Raw genomic sequence first — 21650 nt, 5'->3', positions numbered from 1 at the left:
AAAGCTCATCAACAGTGGTCATTAGGAAATGCAAATGAAAACCACAATGAGATCTATCTCTCACCAGTTAGAATGGTGATCATTAAAAAGTCAGGAAACAACAGATGCTGGAGAGTGTGGAGAAATAGGAACAGTGTTAAACTATTGTTGGGAGTGTAAATTAGTTCAACCATTGTGGAAGACAGTGTGGTGATTCCTCAAGGATCTAGAACCAGAAATACCATTTGATCCAGCAATCCCATTACTGGGTATATACCCAAAGGATTATAAATCATTCTACTATAAAGACACATGCATATGTATGTTTATTGCAGCACTGTTCACAATAGCAAAGACTTGGAACCAACCCAAAAGACTGGATAAAGAATATGTGGCACATATTCTCCATGGAATACTATGCAGCCATAAAAAAGCACGAGTTCCTGTCCTTTGCAGGGACATAAATGAAGCTGGAAACCATCATTCTCAGCAAACTAACACAAGAACAGAAAACCAAATACCACATGTTCTCACTCATAGTTGAGAGTTGAACAATAAGAACACATGGCCACAGGGAGGGGAACATCACATACCAGGGCCTGTCATGGGGTGGGGGGCTAGGGGACGGATAACAATAGGAAAATACCTAATGTAGATGAGGGGTTGATGGGTGCAGCAAACCGCAATGGCACGTGTATACCTATGTAACAAACCTGCACATTCTGCACATGTATCCCAGAACTTAAAGTATAATAAAAAATAATAAAAGAAAAATAAAAAACAAAGAGATTATACAATCTCACAGGTAGATATATTAAAACCATTAAAAGGGATAGATTAGGGTAGCATATTGAAAAGTTTTAGCTGTTTTCTGTAATTATAATTAGTGATAGTATTGTTATGGTACTGTTTTAACGTGGAATAAAACTAATGACTATGTAATTTTTTTGAGATGGAGTCTCGCTCTGTTGCCCAGGCTAAAGTGCAGTGGCCCCATCTCTGCTCACTGCAACCTTTGCCTCCCGGGTTCAAGATTCTTCTGCCTCAGTCTCCTGAGTGCCTGGGATTACAGGCACATGCTACCTCACCTGGCTAATTTTTGTATTTTTAGTAGACACGGGGTTTCACCATGTTGGCCAGGCTGGTCTGGAACAACTGACCTTAAGTGATCTGCCCACCTCAGCCTCTCACAGGCATAAGCCACTGTGCCTGGCCTGAAATATTTTAATTGTAACGTTTCCTATACCTTGGAAGAATTCTTAGAATGTAAAAAGGACACAGCAGTGTAATAAAGATTAGGTTAAGTAAAAATCCAGTAGTTCTAAACTTCAACTGGATATATCAGTAAGAACACATGAGGTAGTTTATAAAGTGTGTTTATATCCTAATTCTACAAGAGAAAATGCCTAGAAACAATGACAAATCCAATAGCAATGAAGATCCGTAGAGACCTGATTGTGGTCTTGAAATACTATTTCCCGGCGAAGATGGAAGGGGTGTTTCCTGGAGACAACGACTGATTCTGGTCTGAGAAAGAGGAAATGAACAAAGTGAGTATGAAATACCTTGACATACCTGATGTCATAGAACCTATTAAAAACTCTTAGGGCAATATTTTAAAAAACAAAAACAAAACAAGACTCAGAAACAAGCTTCAAGAGAATTCTCAATCCAAAAATGAAAATTTTGAACCTCAATAAGAATAAGAATTACAGCATGTTAAAACTCAACAAATACAGCATGTTTGAATCCATGATTTTACAATTATACTCTTGCTTTCTTACTGCATTAGCTAGGGCTTCCAGTATGATGTTGAAAAGGAGCACTAGAAGGGAACACCTTTGCCTTATTCCTGACCTTGCAGGAAACTCTAGTTTCTCACCATCAAGTATAATATTCACTGTAGGGTTTTTTTGTAGATGTTCATTACCAAATTGAGGGAATTCCACTCTCTTTCTAATTTCCTGACAGTTTCTATCACGAATAGGTGTTGGATTTTGTCAAATGCTTTCTCTGAATCTATCGATATGATATAATCATGTGCTTTTTCTTCTTTAGCCTGTTAATGTGATGGATTATATTCTTTTTTGAATGCTGAACCAGCCTTACATACCTGGGATAAATCCCACTAGGTTGTAGTGTATAATTCTTTTTATATGTTGCTGAATTTTATTTACTAATGTTTTTTGGGGAATTTTAGCATCTATGTTCATAAGAGATATTGGTCTGTAGTTTTATTGAAATGTCTTTGTATGGTTTTATTATTACGGTGATGCTGGCTCATGGAATTAGTTAGGAAATATTCCCTCTGTTTCTATCTTCTAGAAGAGATTATAAAGAATTGACATAATTTCTTTCTTTTTTTTTTTTTTTTTTTGAGCCGGAGTCTCACTTTCTTGCGGCTGGAGTGCAGTGGCGCGATCTCCGCTCACTGTAAGCTCCGCCTCCTGGGTTCACGCCATTCTCCTGCCACAGCCTCCCGAGTAGCTGGGACCACAGGCACCCGCCACCACGCCCGGCTTATTTTTTGTATTTTTAGTAGAGACGGGGTTTCACTGTGTTAGCCAGGATGGTCTCGATCTCCTGACCTCGTGATCCGCCCACCTCGGCCTCCCAAAGTGCTGGGATTATGGGCGTGAGCCACGGCGCCTGGCCCATAATTTCTTTCTTAATGTTAGGTAGAACTAACTCACCAGTGAACCCAGTTGAGTTTTGTGCTTTCTGCTTTGGAAGGTGTTAATTATTGATCAGAATTACATCTTTTAAGAACATTAATTGGTCACCTTCTAAAAATGACTAGAAACCAAATCATTTTCTTGAAAACTAAGTAAAAAGAAAAGAATGAAGCATTTATTCTGCCTTTCCCATATGAACTGTACCTATGGGTAATTGAACAGTAGATGTGGGAGTTGTCTCCTTATGAAATAATATAAAGTGAAATAAATAAAATAATAAAATAAAATAATATAACGTCACTATATGGGGAACAAGTGCTTCGGGCAATGGGAAACTAAGTTCCTCGTAGACTAGGAAACAACTATAAATTCTGAATATAATAATATAAAAAGTAGCTACTTTAAAGCACTGCTGAGTGAACAGAGGCTGACAGATTCTGGTGGGAAATCCATGGTAGGAGGAAAGGAGTAATATGTATTGGGTTCCTGTTTCAGTGAATTTATCCAAAAGCCAGACACATTCAGCTTTATTCATAATAGCAAAATACTGGAAACAACCCAAATGTGCATCAGCTGGTGAGTGGATTAACAAATTGTTCTAAGTCTACATGATGAAATACCACTTAGTAATGAAACAAGGAAGAAACTACCAATCCACGTAGAAACAGAGGTGAATCTCAAAAGCACTATGCAATGTGAAAGAGGCCAGACACAAAAGACCATATATCATATGAATCCATTTAACTGAAATTTTAGAAAAGGCAAAACTATAGTGATAAAAAGGAAATCAGTGGTTTTCAGGAGATAGTAGACGAGCTCAAGAGGAGATTGACTACAAAGAAACATATGAGAACTTTTGGGGGTAATGGAAATGTTCTATATCATCACTGTGACAGTTTCTTCACTATATGTATTTATCAAAACTCATCAAATATCACATTTAAAATTAGTAAATTTTATCATATATAAATCATACTTCAAGAAAACTGATTTAAAAACAGAGCAAAATCCAGACATTATGTACCTCCTGCTAAAGAAGCTCAAAATCACCTACACTCTTGCCAAAGTTATTGGATATGAGTCTGGTAAAGGCTTTGGATCCAGCCGCCAATTTGAAGGAAAGACGGAGAACAAATTACTGTAAACTTCTCCAGGAGTATGAAATCAACAAGATCCAGATTATGGAAAGTCTGCAGATTAAATGGCAAAGACTTTTCAACAGACACTTTAAAAATGGAAGGAGAAAAACAAACAAGTTAGTCTGCAGTGTCTAAGGATTAGCACTTGAGTGATAACACAAAACAATGCAAGGAAGTGATTGTTATAAAAATCAAGATAGTGGTTACTTAGGAAGGGAAAGAGAACTCTTATTGGAATGGGCCACAGGAAAAGTCTTCTAGAGTGGCAGCAAAGTCCTATTTCCTCACCTGCATTGCCTTTATAAACCTGTTCCTCTTATAAATAATTCATTAAGCTAGGGATTTTCCAAGTGTGGTCCCAGTTATGCAGCATCAGCATCATCCAACAACGTGTTAGAAATGCAGATTTTTAGATCTCAGCCCAGGTCTACTGTTACTGAATCAGAAACTCTCAGGATGGGCCCAACAAGCTTTTTTTGAGAATCCTTCCAGACTATGCCTGTAGTCCCAGCTACTCAGGAGGCTGAGGCAGGAGGATCACGTGAGCCCAGGAGTTAAAGGTTGCAGTGAGTTATGATCATGCCACTGCACTCCAGCCTGAGTCACACAGCAAGACCTCATCTCTTGAAAAAAAAATGTTAAAACACATTTTTAAAGGTGCAGAGTAGTATGTTTTTCAGAAAGGCGACAAGGAACTTCTGTTATATATAATATATGTGTTACATATTATAGGTACTATATACATATATTATACATACATGATACATGTATAATAATGTATACATTTTGTATATTTATATAATGAAAGTGTAAAATGGCATTCATCTCTAGCATTGATTAACTCAGGAACATGGTGTTAAAAGGAAGAATTTAACTTCTTCAAATTCTTTTGTAGAGAATTTAACTTTTTAAAATTCTTTTGTATTGCTGACATTAATTTAAGTTACACATGCTCTTGTAACTTAAAATAATTATAAAGTTTAAAAGATGAAGAACACAAAAACTAAGACTTTCACTTAAGCATTTTAAAAATTGTGTCTCCCAGAACACTAGTATTCCACAATATGTTCATAGGTGTTCTAATTAAAATTTTTAGTAGTCAAATAAAGGTATTCAGTTGGTGCAAAAGGAATTGTGGTTTTTTCCATTAAAAGTGACGGCAACATGGCACATGTATACATATGTAACTAACCTGCACATTGTGCACATGTACCCTAAAACTTAAAGTATAATAAAAAGTGACAGCAAAACCAGCAATAATTTTTGCACCAATCCAATATAAAGAACATCATACAACTTCAAAATGCAAATCTGTATTTTAAATGTTGTTAGAATTTTCACGTTTAACTTCACCCAGTGTTTCCCAACTTCTTTTTAAAGAATGAATGCTTTCTTCACAATCCTATTACCATCTAGCAGCCATGGTGTTGGAGCCAGCTTGTACAGCTTGTGAGATCTGCCTATGCACAATTCCTCCCAACTTTGTGTTCAGTGACATCAGGTTGGTAGCCTAAGATCAGCCATAGTGGGACTATTTACACTATGGAAATCAGCAATCACTACAAATCCAGACCACCTACCCTCCAGTGACAACTGTGAAATATTTTCCAGCACACCACAGTTTAGCAGACTCAGCATTTACATAGGACATGGAGAAATTCTGCTTTAGATTACTTCCTTTAGCTGGAATCTAGTGGCCCTTACTAACTGTAAATTTATTATATTTCTAATACATAATGCATGAGCAAAGCAAGATTTTATTAATCTCAGCATACGAAAATGTATTCATAAAGATTTTTCAAACCACTAAAAAGAAGGTTGAGGAAGAGTAGAAGTTGAGACAGTAAAAGAGGTTTAGAGGTACCTCTTATTAACGTTGCTGTACAAGCATAGAAATCTGAGGGGAGAATGAAGTATTTATAGTACATTCAATGCAACAGGAAGAGACAATTGTGGTAATTTTCCATTGATGTGATGCTGCTTTTCTTGGGTGGTATGAAGTTCTAATCATTTTTGTCTCCAGCCACAATTACCTCTATCACAGCATGTAGAAATAGCTCCAGATCCCCCCAGGATAGTGTATGAAAGTACGTCTGGATTTGTATATTTTTGGCTGAAATGACCAATGTTCTAAAGAATGTTGTCACATCCACGTGGAACCAGTAAGCACCTCCTGTCAGACTAGTCTGAAATACGCTTCCAGTAAGCACCATCCTTACTGGCAAGTACGTCATTCCCTTATCCTCTCTTAGCTACTTTCACACAGACTTCTCGAGATTAAAACTTAGTACATCAGCAGAAGAGTGGGACAAGGGCCAGTGGTTGAAGATTTTCGAACAGGTGGTGGCAAGCAAAAGTGTGACAATAGCATCAATAAAGCTCATCTTTATAATGGAAAATTTATTATGACAAAAACTGAAAGAGGCAAATGTTATATAACCAAAGTCCCACCCTTGCCAAGCTTGGGTTGCTGGCAGCAGCCCACCTTACACAGAATTAGAACACACCACACAGATAAATTGTGTTACACGCATCTATGAGAGCAAAGTGGGAATCCCAGCAATGAGAAAACAAACCCAGTTGCTCAGTAACACAGATGCCATGTGCCGTACAGTAACTTTGAGCCCAACCCTTGAAGCAAGACTCCAATTCCTCATCCATGGAGTCACGCATACCAGAATTACAGGCTTGCATGCCATAGGCTTCTGAGTGAAAGAGGAAACCCTGATGGTGAATTATGCTGTGGGCTTTCCTCACACATGGTGGTAGAAACAGCATGAGCTCAACTAGAATTCTCACTGCAATGGGACTGTTCCAGGAATGATACAGGGCCTTTTGCCAATTACTAATGCACGGTAAATCACAGTGAAAATAGATACAAAGTATGTTAATATGTTGATAATGGCATTCACATGATCATATTTACATAATTTTAATTTATAAGAACTATAACATATTTATATTTATTCTGGGGAAATTAAGTAGTACACACACAGAAAGCGGGGAGGGGGAGGAGGAGAAAGACAGAGAGAGAAAAACTGTGTAGATGAATGAGTATTACAAAGAGTCAAACCTGCTTCTAGGCATTTCCTCCACTGTCAAAACATCTCCAAACATCTTGGACTTGCAAAACCATGATTTGTTATTCTGGATGTCTCCCCAGGCTGACAAGTGAGCTTCGAACATCTTTCCAGGCTTCTGTGAGAAGCATATAGCATTCTTACCTGATAATGAGACCTATGGGAATTGAAGATTTTCTAAGGGGTTCTTAGGCCTTATTTTACCTTCTTGATTACTGTCATTTGCGTCCAAAGTTTAACTCTTTATCTGACTGTTAAAAACATAGCTATCCACCCCTCAATTCCAAATGAAAGGGAATATTATAATCTTGGTGATATTTTGCCTTCATCATAATAGCTTCATTTATTGTGCGCTGTTTTCAGTTACTTTATTTTGTGTATTTCTTACAGTAACCCTGTGGAGTAGACAGATTATACATAAGGATACTTACATCTAGAAAAATTAAAGAACTTGCCTAGAAATGTAAAGCAAGAGATACAGCTAAGATTTTAACTTTCTTCCTAAAAAGCTGTTAAGTGTTCCCACTTCAATATTCTCCTTCCATGTAGCACCAGACATTCACTGTTCCTCTTAATTCTTGCTTCTTCAGTTTCTTGAGTCAGTCATAGGCACTATAGTCCAAACATTCTTGTGAAAATCGAGAACAGGAAAATAAGTCTCCTAGTTTGTTTCCTATCAGGTATTCCTGTTGAGAGTGAGCCCAGTGAAAAAGTTCTGAACTGCCTCTCAGATTCCCTTCTGACAATGCAGTTTCAAGGAAGAAGGCCATTGCCGCGTTGTAACTGAGATGAGCTGACTTTTGTGCTTTCTCTGTGAGATCTGCCCCTGGCACTCACATTTCCTGGCCCTTAACTTGATGAATGTTGGCACAGCACAGTGACTATTGCTTGCAGGAGGCTTAATGAATAATTGCATTCTGATTGACTTCTAGACCAGACAAAATGCTGAATATATTCTGTTTCAATACCCAGCGGCTCTTCCATTAACATCCAGGTGAGTTTTACATGTAGACCAAAGTCCCTAATAAACTTAATGTTAGATTCAGTCACAAAACTACAAACCGTCCAATGTGACTTGCAGCATGTGGAGACATCAAGGTCATAGGTGCAAATCTGTAATGACAGGTTTATTTTATGTGCCTTTAGTAACCTAATGAAAACAAAATTATTATTAATTTTTCTTGGTAACTATAATTTTATTTCATTAAGTTAGCTTTTTTGTAACATGTTACTGCTAGGAATAAAATGTTTCTGTATCTAGCTTAGGTTGACACAATGGCAATACCATAGGGATACCAAGATCCTAATAAAAACTCAAAGAGAAGGAGGCCCCAGATTGTACTTTCAAGTACCAGTATGCATAAACAATAAAGGTGGAGTGCTGGAAGGAGCTCAGGATTTCATCCATGTGTCCTTGGACAAGGAAATTTTTCTGACTCTTAGTTTTCCCATACGTAAATTGGGGATAATGTTGTCATCTTCAGAAAATAGTTGCAAAAGCTAAATACGATAATGACTATGAAAATATTTCCTAATTTATACAAATACTAATATTTATTAATACACAAAAAACTCTCAATTTATTTGGCTGATATTCCAATTTTTCAGTCATACTCAGTTTTCAGGGAGGAAGACAATAGATTAACTTTTTTTTCAGATATTATTTCTTTCATAGCAAAAAACAAAAAGAAAACTTCAGAAAATGTATTTTTCAAAGCATTCTATTCTACACATTTGTTTGGCATTTCTTTCCTTGCTCTTTCTTTTTAAAATTTATTTTTATTATGAGTCATCAACATTTAATGAAAAACTTAGAAAATACACAAAAATGGGCATGAGATATTATCTGTACCACCACCCAAACACAAATACCATTAACACGTAGTCATATTTATTTTAAAGTATTTTCCATACGCTTACTAATCAAACATTGGACTATACTATTTATTAAACCATGTAATAATCTCTTTTGTAACACTAACATATATTGTTATTTTTCCTTTGCCTTATATCAATAAGGATTGTTCAAGAAATTATTATAGATATTCTCAAACACACTATTTTAGTATATGGCAAAATAACTTATCTAACCATTTTATCTACATTGTTTGTCTATTCAAATAATTCTGCAATCAATGTGCAAATAGAAATCTTTGCACAATCTGTCTCCAAGAGTCAAAAATACTTTGATTAAAAACATGAGCTTTACTACGGCTCTTGAAAGATAAGACCAACTTGTTTTTTATATAAATTGTATTGATTTATATAACTACTAGCCATGAGAGCATCCATCTCAACACACATTTGTTAACATTGGTTATTATATGTTCAAAAAATTTTTGCTTGATTGATGGAAAAAGGTATCTCATTTTAATTTAATTTTCATTCCAATGATGCTGAAATTAATTATTCATATTTTTAATAACTTATATGTCTAATTGAGCTAAGTCAGTAGTTAAAATATCTCACAGTAACTAAATTTTCCTAAAACTCCTTTGAATTTCCAAATGCTTTCACCTTCTGTATTAGTGATATTATATTATTCTGAATATGAGGATTTTTTAGTGTTTTTGTCTTCATTACTGTTGCCTAGGTTGGAGTGCAGTGGTGTGATCGTAGCTCACTGCAGCCTTGAGGTCCTCGGCACAAGCGATCCTCCTGCCTCAGCCTCCCAGGTAGCTGGGACTAAACACACGTGCCATAAGGCCCAACTAATTTTTTTTTTTTTTTTGAGATGGAGTTTCGCTTTTGTTGCCCTGGCTGGAGTACAATGGCATGATCTTGGCTCATGGCAACCTCCGCCTCCCAGGTTCAAGCAATTCTCCTGCCTCAGCCTCCTGAGTAGCTGGGATTATAGTCAAGTGCCACCACACCCAGCTAATTTTCTATTTTTAGTAGAGACAGGGTTTCTCCATGTTGGTCAGGCTGGTCTCGAACTCCAGACCTTAGGCGATCTGCCCACTTCAGCCTCCCAGAGTGCTGGAATTACAGGCGTGAGCCACTGTGCCTGGCCCCAGCTAATTTTTAAATTTTTCTGTAGAGACGAGATCTTGCTTTGTTGCCCAGGGTAGTCTCAAACCACTGGCCTCAAGCAATCCTCTCACCTTGGCCTCCTAAAGTGCTAGGATTACAGGTGCAAGCTGCTGTTCCCAGCTGATTTTACCTTCTTTTGATTAAAATGACTCTCTTTATAGGACTTAAATTTGCCTTAAATTCTGCTTTATCTAATAGTAATATTAGTTTTTAAAATTTGCATTTGCCTTGTATTTACTTGCCAATATTTCCAAACAAAGTAGTGTATCTCTGGATTTGTCCTTTCATTGGGGTATTTAACAAATATACATTTGATAGTCTAACTAGTATTTCATCATGCTTCTATCATGCTTTCATATGTATTTTCATATTGTCTTTTAAAAATATTTTCTGGCTGGCTTTTTCCTATCTTTTTTGCCAAAATAGAGGGGTTTACTTGAGGTGGGGGAGGAGTGTGCTTTGGGTTTTTTGCAGGGGTTGGGTTGTTTTTGTTTGTTTTGGGGGGTTTTGATTTTTTGCTACTGTTTATTAGCTTTAGTTTGGAAAGAAGAAACTCCATTTATTTCTTAAGTGACTACTGTAAAGTTTTCCAAATACAGTCTTAATACTATATTAAGCAAGCCAGAAGAGTTAAGGGCAAAGTAATTGTTGTCAGCCACCACTGATGGAAAAGAAAATGCTTGTGTCTTTGCTTTTGAATCCACTCCAATCTCTATACATTAATTTAATTTAGGATATCAACTCTGTATTTTTCATTTGTCAATATTTTAAAAAATAAAAGTCATTTATTTTAAAGGGAAAGCAAATTTTATAATCCAAGTGGTACTTTAATAATTATGTAGACTAATGTTGGTCTATATAATTTTTACTAATAATTTAAACTAGTGGTCCTTTGCAGCCACTAGTTTCTTTGCCAAGAATTCTGATCCTCAACGCAACTTGTGTTGGTGTAACTCAGTATTTAAAAATTTTTATTCAAGTTGTCTGAATAGCATATTTTGAATTTGTGTGTATCAAAGAATGTCTTTCTGTTGCCTTCACACATTGTTAACTTAGCTGGGTATAAAACATTTTCAAAGCTCTGAATTAAAAACAACAATGAGGAGGAGGAGGAAAAAGGGAAGAGGAGAAGCAGAATTTAAAAAAATATATGTTTTGCTTACTATGTTTCAGGTACTCTTCTAAGTACTTTAAATACACTAATTCATTTAATCTAACAAGAACCATATGCAAGTACATTTATTATCTACACTGTTTGTTGATGAAAATGAAGCACAAAGAGCCCTAGGACTTTTCCCAGGCTTACATAACTAATATTCAGCAGAGCTAGGTTTTGAAACCAGGCAGTCTGGCTCTAGTCTCTACATAATCTTGACCATTAACCTCTTCCTTTATATTCTAGCATTTAATAGTGAAGAAATTAAAAGACAATCAATGTCCTTTGTTGGAAACTCAGTAAACCTAGATTAACTTTTTGTTGTTGCTGTTCTTTGTTTTTCTTGATGTTTAGGAGATGCTGGATTTTTAAGGTATACATAAGGACATGTCTAGGTGTGGTTCTATTTTTATAAAGTTGATCTTTACTTCAATGTACATTCTTGCTCTTGAGGCTGAAATTATCCTTTATTTTTAATTTAAATTTTAATTTTAGATTTAAGGGGTACACGTGCAGGTTTGTTGCAAGAAGATATTTCATGATGCTGAGGTTCGGGCGTCTACTGATCTCATCACCCAAATAGTGAACATGGTACCCACTAGGGAGTTCTTCAGGCCCCGCCCTTCTCCCTCCCTCATTTTGGAATCCCCAGTGTCTGTTGTTCTCAGTCATGTGTATCCAAGATTTAGCTTCCACTTATAAGTGAGAATATGGGATTTTTGGTTTTCTGTTTCTGCATTAATTCACTTAGGGTGATGGCTGCCAGTTTGCATCCATGTTGCTGCAAAGGACATGATGAAATCATCCTTCTTTTCAGGTGGTGTTTTCCTTTTTCCTTTGACCACTGCTGTTGATTCATCCTGTTTTCTATTCATAGAAGTCCCATTTTATGTAGGTTAATCTCGTGGATGAGTCATCTATGCCACTCATATTTTTCTCGTCTTAATCTCTGAATTCTGGGTGAGCACATTTAATCTTTCACTAAATCAGTTCAATTTTCACCAGATTCTCTTCTACTATTTAACTCCTCTATTTATGAATTAAACAATGACGTTTTCCATGTGCATGTAATACTTTCACATCATAGATTGTTTTTCTCTTCCATAATGGCTTCCCTCTGCTTTCTCTCTGAGCTTTAACAATTTATTTTCCTAAGTAAGAAGACTTTCCTACTTACTTATCCTGTAGAGAAGAGTGTATGCTCACTTAGTAGTGGCTTATAATCAAATATAAGATTGATAGGAATTTGTATGGGTCCCTGCTTAAAGCTCTCACATTTTCTTTTTCTTTTTTTTTTTTTTTTTGAGACACAGTCTCACTCTATCGCCCAGGCTGGAGTGCAGTGGCGCGATCTCGGCCCACTGCAAGCTCCGCCTCCCAGGTTCACGCCATTCTCCTGCCTCAGCCTCTCCGAGTAGCTGGGACTACAGGCGCCCGCCACCACGCCCGGCTAATTTTTTGTATTTTTTTAGTAGAGACGGGGTTTCACAGTGTTAGCCAGAATGGTCTCGATTTCCTGACCTCGTGATCCGCCCGCCTCGGCCTCCTAAAGTGCTGGGATTACAAGCGTGAGCCACTGCACCCGGCCAAAGCTCTCACATTTTCAAAGACCATAGTTTAAGGCATAGAAAAAAAGAATAAGAGAGAAATTATATTCACGGTAAAATTGCATCATAGGTTCTGAGATTCATAAGTCTAGGGGAATTGTGGAGGGAACTGGAGTCATAGACAGTTATAGCAAAGAACTTCATTTCACTATTCATATAGAAGCCCTGCTGGAAAAGCAGGCCTTGGCATTACCTGGATCTCTCCAGTGTTGCAGCCCCTGGTATTTGACACGTGTCCCATTTCAGTCACTTCCAACAACTCACTGCTCATTCTACTTGCCACCTTTCTCAGTGGCCAGTTATATAAAATCTCCCTGCAATGTGCTAAGCACTGAGATAATTACTGGAAACATAAGGGGGAACAGGCTTTTCTTACTTTCAAGGGTCTAATGGGGGACACAAACACAAAAACAGTGTGTTCCAACATAATACGGTAATGAATATGATATGTAAATTTTGGATACTATGATGGTTTAGAGAATGGACACATATTATCAGGTCGGAATATCTCACATTTAAATGAAACTATTTCTGCAGAGTTACTAGTTGAACCCACTCTGATTGACTTGATCTTTGAATGTATTGGGACAAATTTATTTGTTGGTTTGACTATGTTAACCACATTAACCAACGATCAGGTTATTTTGTTCTTAATAAAATTTAGCCTTTGTCTTCTCTAAGTCATCTTACACCAAAATAGGCGAACAAACTGTTCTTTTCTTCTTACATCTTTATATATCTCTGTGTTTCAAAAGCTTGCCCCAAAATTTGCACCCAATCAAGTCAGAAGTACAGATACAGTAGCATCAACTTACTCTACTCACACATCGGTACATCAATTTGCACGGTGAAACAACCATGATCACCAAACTGTATCAGTTTGTATAGACTATTATAATTCACCTTTAACAAATTACTAAATAAGTTAGACATAAGGTTAAAAAAAGATTGCATCTTTATATACATATATAAAATATAGAAATAAATGTATAATATATTCAATATATAATACACATAAAAATGTATATATTTATACATATAATATATGTACATAGCTATATCTATATCTACAGGTATATATCTGTGCATATATGTCAGTGTCAGTTTGAAATCTGACCATTCATTGCTGGGAAGATGTATATAAGCATTTGCATGAGGACTCATTCATTATGAAAACCATGATCCCTACGTGAAAATAAGGCAAACACCAGAAGACAAATCAGAAAGGAAGAGTGAGGATGAAAACTCAAAGTCTTGCAAACCACTGCAATAAGAGATTCTTTTCTTAATTTGCTGATGATCTGTTTCTCTAGATTAACAGTAATCCGATACCATATGTTTAGTTCAACCCCTACAGCTTTTAGTGCATGCCTCTTTTGGAATCAGCCTGCTAGGTCAGCGGCTTCAGCTGCTTTTGGCAGTGTTTTGATTTTTCACAAAAATTGATACAGTAACTCTGAATCTAACTGAGTTTCTTAGATAAACTTTTAAGCTAAGAGCTTTTATCTCTTCAAAAGAATATCAGGCTGCCAAAGAAGCCAACAATATTTATACGTATTTATATTTATCTAGGCATATGATTATGATGTGTGACAGTTCATAGAGAAATTTGAAAAACTGACAATCTAGATTGATATTTATATTTCCAAGTTAGTTTTTTTTAGCATTTTTTACCGATAATATTATTTTGATGTTTGGATTGTATTTCAATAACAGTGGGATCCCAAATGCTTAGAAAAATATTATTCTCTTTACATTTTATCATAAATTGAAAACTTTTTCATAGAGATATTATTGTTTACCTTTTGAGGGTATTAAGGTATCACACACACAAGTACATGAAAGACAAAATAAGTGAAAAAACCAAAGGCCTTAATTTATAACAAATGTACCCTATTCACTTTTAATAAACAAAAGAGTCAATAAAATGAATATGCACATAAACATCTAGAAATGACATTATTTAGAGTTCCCTGGAAGATCTCAGATACTCTTAATTTATAGGAAAATAGATTTCCAGATCTATTTAGATTTTTCTAAGATTTTTTTTTTTGCCAGGTGAAGCAGTATCATTCTCTGAAAGGCTTTGAACTTTATAATTTGAGTCTTATGTAAAAGGGAGGAATAACAGCTACAGGCAATGACTTCAGTGTTTTCAATGAACATTTACGTCAACCTTCTGTAAGTGGACTGACTTAGAAAAGCAGATATTCTCTGGGACAATTTTTGCCAACACCTGCAGTTTAAAAATACTGCTTGGAGAAGTCTATTTCTTATATTATCTCTAATAATTCATTTAGGGAAAATGACCTTGTTGTGCAACTCTGTTTGGAACTGTTAATTAAAATTAACGAGTATCTTGCTGTTTTGCACTGGCTTGTTTCTTAGATCAAGCTAGTTTAATCTGGACTGGTCTGACGTCCTGCTTCGACAGGTTTGATACTCTGCCAAGAAGCCAGCAATAGGCTGTGGAAGGCTAAAAATCCGAGCTGCCAAATAGCAGAGTTCTGCAAGTTGAATTTGGGACACGAACAACAGAAAAGAGAACTGCAGCTCAGAAGTAAAGGTGGCAACTGAAGAAAGCTACTCCTTATGTAGCAAAATGATTTCTTACGCTTTTTTTTTTGTGTGTGTGGGGGACAGAGTCTTGCTCTGTCGCCTAGGCTGGAATGCAGTGGCATGATCTTGGCTCTCTGCAACCTCCGCCTTCCAGGTTCAAGTGATTCTTCTGCCTCAGCCTCCCGAGTAGCTGGGACTACAGGTGCGTGTCACCATGCCCAGCTAAATTTTTGTATTTTTAGTAGAGATAGGGTTTCACTGTGTTAGCCAGGATGGTCTTGATCTCCTGACCTTGTGATCCACACGCCTCGGCCTCCCAAAGTGCTGGGAATTCAGGCATGAGCCACCGCGCCCAGCTGATTTCTTATGCTTTTTTCAGTTATCAATTAAGAACTGTGCACAGACATTCAGAAAATTTCAGTAATTCCCTAGAATTGGCACTAAAATATGTAGACTCAAGAAATATTGAAATACTCAGTGTTAGAGACCTGCATTAAATCTGATCACTGCTTGCCTATTCTATATATTTAAAATAATAATAATAAACAACTGAATTTATTTCTTATAAAAACCTCAACTTTTGGTTTTAAGATCAGAGAATATTTCATTTTTAAAATATATTTTTAAGTTATGATTGTTTTAATAACGTTTGTGATTTCCTAAAGACCTACAAATGATATATAAATTACCCTTAGCAGATATGCATATTTCAGTCACACAAAAAGGGAAACTAGAAAACTTAGAGGGGGCTATAACAAGCCTCAGCTATCACTGTTATTTCCAAATCAACACAACTAGTACTCTTCTCCCAGTCAACAACATAACGCAGTATTATTTTGTTGTTATTTATATTATATGAAAACTTGGGAGACAGAAGTATTCATAATTTCCTGACTACTTAGCAATCACACTTTAATAAACATGCCTTCCTTTAATTATAATGCTTATGTACAGTCCCTCTATGTGACTACTAACTGGTAATAAGGGGACTATTATTATGATACCAGTTTTCCCCAAAAATGATAATAGATTTAATAGAATTTCAATCCAAATCCAGCAGGATTGTTTTTTTGGAAATTATCAAGCTGACTCTCAAATGTATATGAAAAGGCAAAGTCATTAAAATAGCAGAATTAATTTTGAAAAAAATAATTCTGCAAACTATTTTGCAATTTGGATGAATAATACTGTCTTATTTCCAGACTTTCTATAAAGATAGAGTAGTTAATATAGTATGACACTGGAGAAATGACTGACATAGATCAATGGAAGAGAATAGAGCCCAGAAATAGACCTACACATACATATGGTCAATTGATTTTCAGTAATAGTGCAAAAACAATTCGATGGCAAAAAGCCTTTTCGATAAATGATTCTGGAACAATTAGCTTTCCAGATTATCAAAATACAGTGTCTTGATCCATACTTTACATACCACAAAAAATTAACTCAGCGTGAATTATATACCTACATGTAAAATTCTAACACTTTTAGAAGAAAATCTTTATGAACTTCAATTAGCCAAAGAGTTCTTAGGTATGACACCAAAAGCACAAACCATAAAAGAAAAAAATAGACCCACTGAACTCCAAAAAATTAAGAACTGCTCTCAAAAGACTAGGAAAAGAATGGAAAGACTAGTCATATACTGGGAGAAATATCTGCAGTACACATATCTGATTTTTTTAAAAATTGTGTGCATAAAAAGTAAAAACACCTCTCAAAAGTTAATTAAAAAAAGCAAAAGTTTCAATAAAACAAATGGGTAGATACTTTACCAAGGAAGATACACAGATTGCAAGTAAACACATAAAAAGACATTCTTTATGTCTTTATAAAGATCATCTATCTTTAAGGAATCACATTAAACCTACAATGAGATCTTACTAGCCACCTATTAGAATGACTAAAAAAAAAAAAAATTCTAAGTGCTGGTAAGAATGTGAGACAAAGCATTAATGGTGAGAATGAAAAATTGCCAAAACAGTTTGGCAATTTCTTATAAAGGTAAACACACACTTAAAATAAGACTCCTAGATATTTACCCAAGTGAAATGAAAACTTATATTTACATAAAACCTCTGTAAATGCTTATAACGACTTTCTTTGTAATTACTTAAGACTGGAAACAACCCAAATGTTCCTCAGCTAGGGAATGGAGAAACAAACTGTGGTGCAGCCATACAATGGAATATCACTCAGTAAGTTAAAAGAATGAACTATTGGTACTTAAAACAACTTGGGTGACAATTTATTTTGTAAAGAAAATAAGCCAAACTCAAAAGGCTTATGGTATGATTTTGCTTACGACATTCTTGCAAAGGATGCAAACAAAACAAAACAAATCTAGCAGTAGTGAGAGGCTGGGAATGGGGAGCGGGTTTTCTGCAAAGGGCCATGAGGGAGTTTGGGGATGCTAGAACTGTTCTCTAGATTGTGGTGGTGGTGGTGGCGGTGGCGGCTATGGTTACACGCCTGTATGTTTGCCAAAGCTTGCAGAATACTACACTACAAAAAAGTAAATCGGGGAAAATATAGTGTTGGAGGAAGCATTACAAAAACATAGAAAGAAGACAGCAGGCCGGGCGTGGTGGCTCACGCTTGTAATCCCAGCACTTTGGGAGGCCGAGGCGGGCGGATCACGAGGTCAGGAGATCGAGACCACGGTGAAACCCCGTCTCTACTAAAAAATACAAAAAATTAGCTGGGCGCGGTGGCGGGCGCCTGTAGTCCCAGCTACTCGGAGGCTGAGGCAGGAGAATGGCGTGAACCCGGGAGGCGGAGCTTGCAGTGAGCCGAGATTGCGCCACTGCACTCCAGCCAGGGCGACAGAGCGAGACTCTGTCTCAAAAAAAAAAAAAAAAAAAAGAAGACAGCAGAGTTCAGAGTCATTGAGGAAGAATGAAGTATTATATAGTTGAGCTAAGGATATGGGCAACATGGGCCAGGGTGAGGATCTCGTGTCAGCAATGTGTGATCTGAGACATTTGATATATTTGCGTCCTTGACACAGGGTAAGTTACTTAACCTCTCGAAGTCTCCATATCATCTACGAAATGCAGATATGTAACACTCTTCATGGGTGGCTTTGTGGCTAAAGGAGAAAACATATGTGCTTTGCCCCAGCACAGTGTTGGACACATAATGAGTGCTCAGTGAACAGCAGCTGTAGCAGATGCCTCTGTTATGCTGAGTCATAGACTCAGATGCACTGACAGCATCCCATTTCGAGCATGCGCCTCTGACCTCTGCATTCTGCCCCAGGTCCTGGGAGCACTGCCGGCCCAGCTACAAGTGCAGCCCAGAAATGTTGGGGAGGTGAGAGCTCTGAGACAACCTCAACAAATGGTGCAGAGCAGCCAGTGTCTTCTTTTTCCGGAGGAGAAATCTGGAGGTTCTAACCAGATCGAGAATGCTTGCTCACAGTGGCAACCACAATAGTGTACGTATTGTCTTCTTTTTCCCCAGTATCTTACTCCTTACTCCTTCTCTTCAGCTTCCTGAGATCACCCCTCCATTTACCGTCTATCCCAATGACACATTTCAGATTCTATTGTCAAGAGAACCCAAACCAAGACGACTATTAGAAAGTCAGATGCAATGATTTCATGAAATGTCCATTCCTCATGCCCCCTTTTATACATCTTCTTTTCAGTCAGTACTATTTATGTTGTGATTTATACCTTGCTACGTATCTAGATTATCCCATTACTCCACAATTTCATGCAACCATGGAGTACAAAGTTTACAAATGCACTCACCACTTTGCTGCTGTGGCTTTTGTGTCACATCCGTGCTCCACTCTGGGCTCTTCCCCCTTTTTGCTACCCAACAAAATAATCTCTGCTTTAAAATAGGCAACACCCCTGTTCTTACATCTCCCATCCCTGCTTCTTCCATTCATGCTAATTTGCCTACTTCCTTCCCATCCACAATACCATGACATCGCTGAGCTACTCTGTAAAATGTGCTGGGGTGACCCTGGGGTTGCCAGGCACAGACTCACCTTCAACGCTCACAGGGAGCCTTCATTCTCCATACAGAGGAAGATCACAGGGAGCACTCAAGTGAAAAGGGCTGGAAGGAGAAACAGACATAGCAATACCCTGCTCTATCCCACAGGATTAATGCTTTCAGGTTCTCCAAACATCTCCTTTTGCTATTTCCTCTACCCCTCACTCCCATTCATAGTTGTTTGGAAAACTGCTTGTAGCTATTTGCAAAATCGATTTATACTATCAAAGAAAACATGACCCCGGACTGTAGAGCAAATAAGCCCCATTGTAACAAGATTTAACAAACACAAAAGCAGTCTTGAAATATTGCTGGATCCTTTAAAATGAAATTATTATCTATATATGGCACTCCACATCTGGTTATGACACCAGGCTGTGCTTTCGATGGTTTTATAGCTTATCCTAGTGCTAGCTAATAGAACTTTCTGTGGTGATGGAGAGTTTCTATATCTGTGCTGGCCACCGAGCATTCGAAATGAGGCTAGGGCCACTGAAGAACTGAACCTTTAACTTCCTTTCATGCTAGTTAATTTAAATTTAAATCACCACAATTAGCTATTCCCTCCTACCTTATTGCACAGGCTTATAGTTTCATCACCAATTATCACGGAAATTAAAGGTGTATCTCCTAAGAGTACTCTTTTTCCATTTTGTTTTGTCATTTGGTTGAGATTGGCAAAATAGGATTTTTCTAGGAAACACTAGTACTTGAATGTTACCCACTTTGAGTTTAATTATTAGTATATAAAAATACTTTGATGCTTTTAAGTTTATTAATATCCCAAGAGTCATAAACAAGATATATTTTCTTTTAAAATTGTAAGAATTTAAACAAACAAAAGCTAAAAGCCTCTTGAACAGGAAGGCTTTTCTCAAAAACTGAATGTATAGTTTGACACTAGCCTCTGTATACTCTGTGGCTTCCTTGGGAAGAGCAGTTTTAAGCAGATTATTAAATAAATCTAGGCCTGTTAGATTATTTTGTTTCTCAAAGTTAGGAATATAAAGAATCCCCAATAGCGTCGTGTCCTTTTTCTTTATCTATTGCCCATATCATTATTGACAGCCTAGAGATATAAGTGATTACTTTTCCCCAGACAATCTAACTTACTTGAAAACTATCAGAATATAGACAACTGACAAGATCAAGCAACTTATTGTGATCAGCAAAAACATACAGTCTAAAATAAGGTCTTCTCAACCATTCCTCAGTTTGGTATTGGCCAAAGGATATAGAATTTCAGTTAGACCAGAAGATTAAGTTCAAGAGATCTATTGTACAACATTGCAAACATATTTTTTTTTGAGACAGAATTTCACTCTCTTGCCCCGGCTGGAGTGCGTGGTGTGATCTTGGCTCACTGCAACCTCCGCCTCCTGGGCTCAAGCAATTCTCATACCTCAGCCTCCTGAGTAGGAGGATTACAGGTGTGAGCCACCACACCCAGCTAATTTTTGTATTTTTAGTAGAGATGGGATTTCACCATGTTGGCCAGGCTGGTCTCAAACTCCTGACCTCAGGTGAGCCACCTGCCTCAGCCTCCCAAAGTGCTAGAATGACAGGCATGAGCCACCTCACCCGCTGCAAACATATTTCATAACAATGTATTGTATCCTTGAAAATTGCTAAGAGAGTAGATTTTAAGCATTCTCACCTCAAAAAAATATGTGAGAAAATGCATGTTATTAATAGCCATTCCACTATATAAGCATATTTCAAAATATGCTGTCCACAACAAATACACACAATTATTATTTGTCAACTTAATTAATAAAATGCAAATTCTGTTCCTTCATCTGGACTACAGTTTCCTACTTCTAAGTTTTTGCTCACAGAGAAAAGTGAATGTCTTCTCCTCCCCGTGCTAGCCATCCAACCCTTGCCTGTTTTAGGTCCTACCTCAGTTAAACCTTCTCCATGTGGCCCTGTAGGGGTTAAGCCTCTCCTAATCTTCAAGAACTAATATTGTCCACATCACTCGTCATTTATTGTTAGTTGACGTGCGTGTGTGTGTGTGTGTGTGTGTGTGTATCTGTGTGAGAGTATAAGGCTATTTGTAAAGCCCTTGAACAATGCCTAGCACATGGTAAGTGCTCAATAACTGTTAGCTATTAGTAGTATTACTATTGCTCCTACTAGTAGTAGCCTAATACCCTAGCATAGTGTCTTGAAATTAGTAGGTTTTCAGTAAATGTAAACCCTATAAAATAATGTTCATGCATGGATGCTTTGCAAGGCATTTCATAGACACACAGAAAAAAGTAAGTAAAGGGAGGACTTAACTAATTATTATGAGTTTGAAAAATAGATTTTGCATTAAAATTCCTTTATAAAAGTTTTATCCAGTTTGTGTGTACATCCAAATTATAATATATTTAGTCTCTTCTCAGGGATAACAGCCCTCC

This window comes from Symphalangus syndactylus, chromosome 4 (genome assembly GCF_028878055.3).
Source record: "Symphalangus syndactylus isolate Jambi chromosome 4, NHGRI_mSymSyn1-v2.1_pri, whole genome shotgun sequence".
NCBI lineage: Eukaryota > Metazoa > Chordata > Mammalia > Primates > Hylobatidae > Symphalangus > Symphalangus syndactylus.
The sequence above is the reverse complement of the archived record's forward strand: the minus strand, read 5'-3'. Positions refer to the sequence as shown.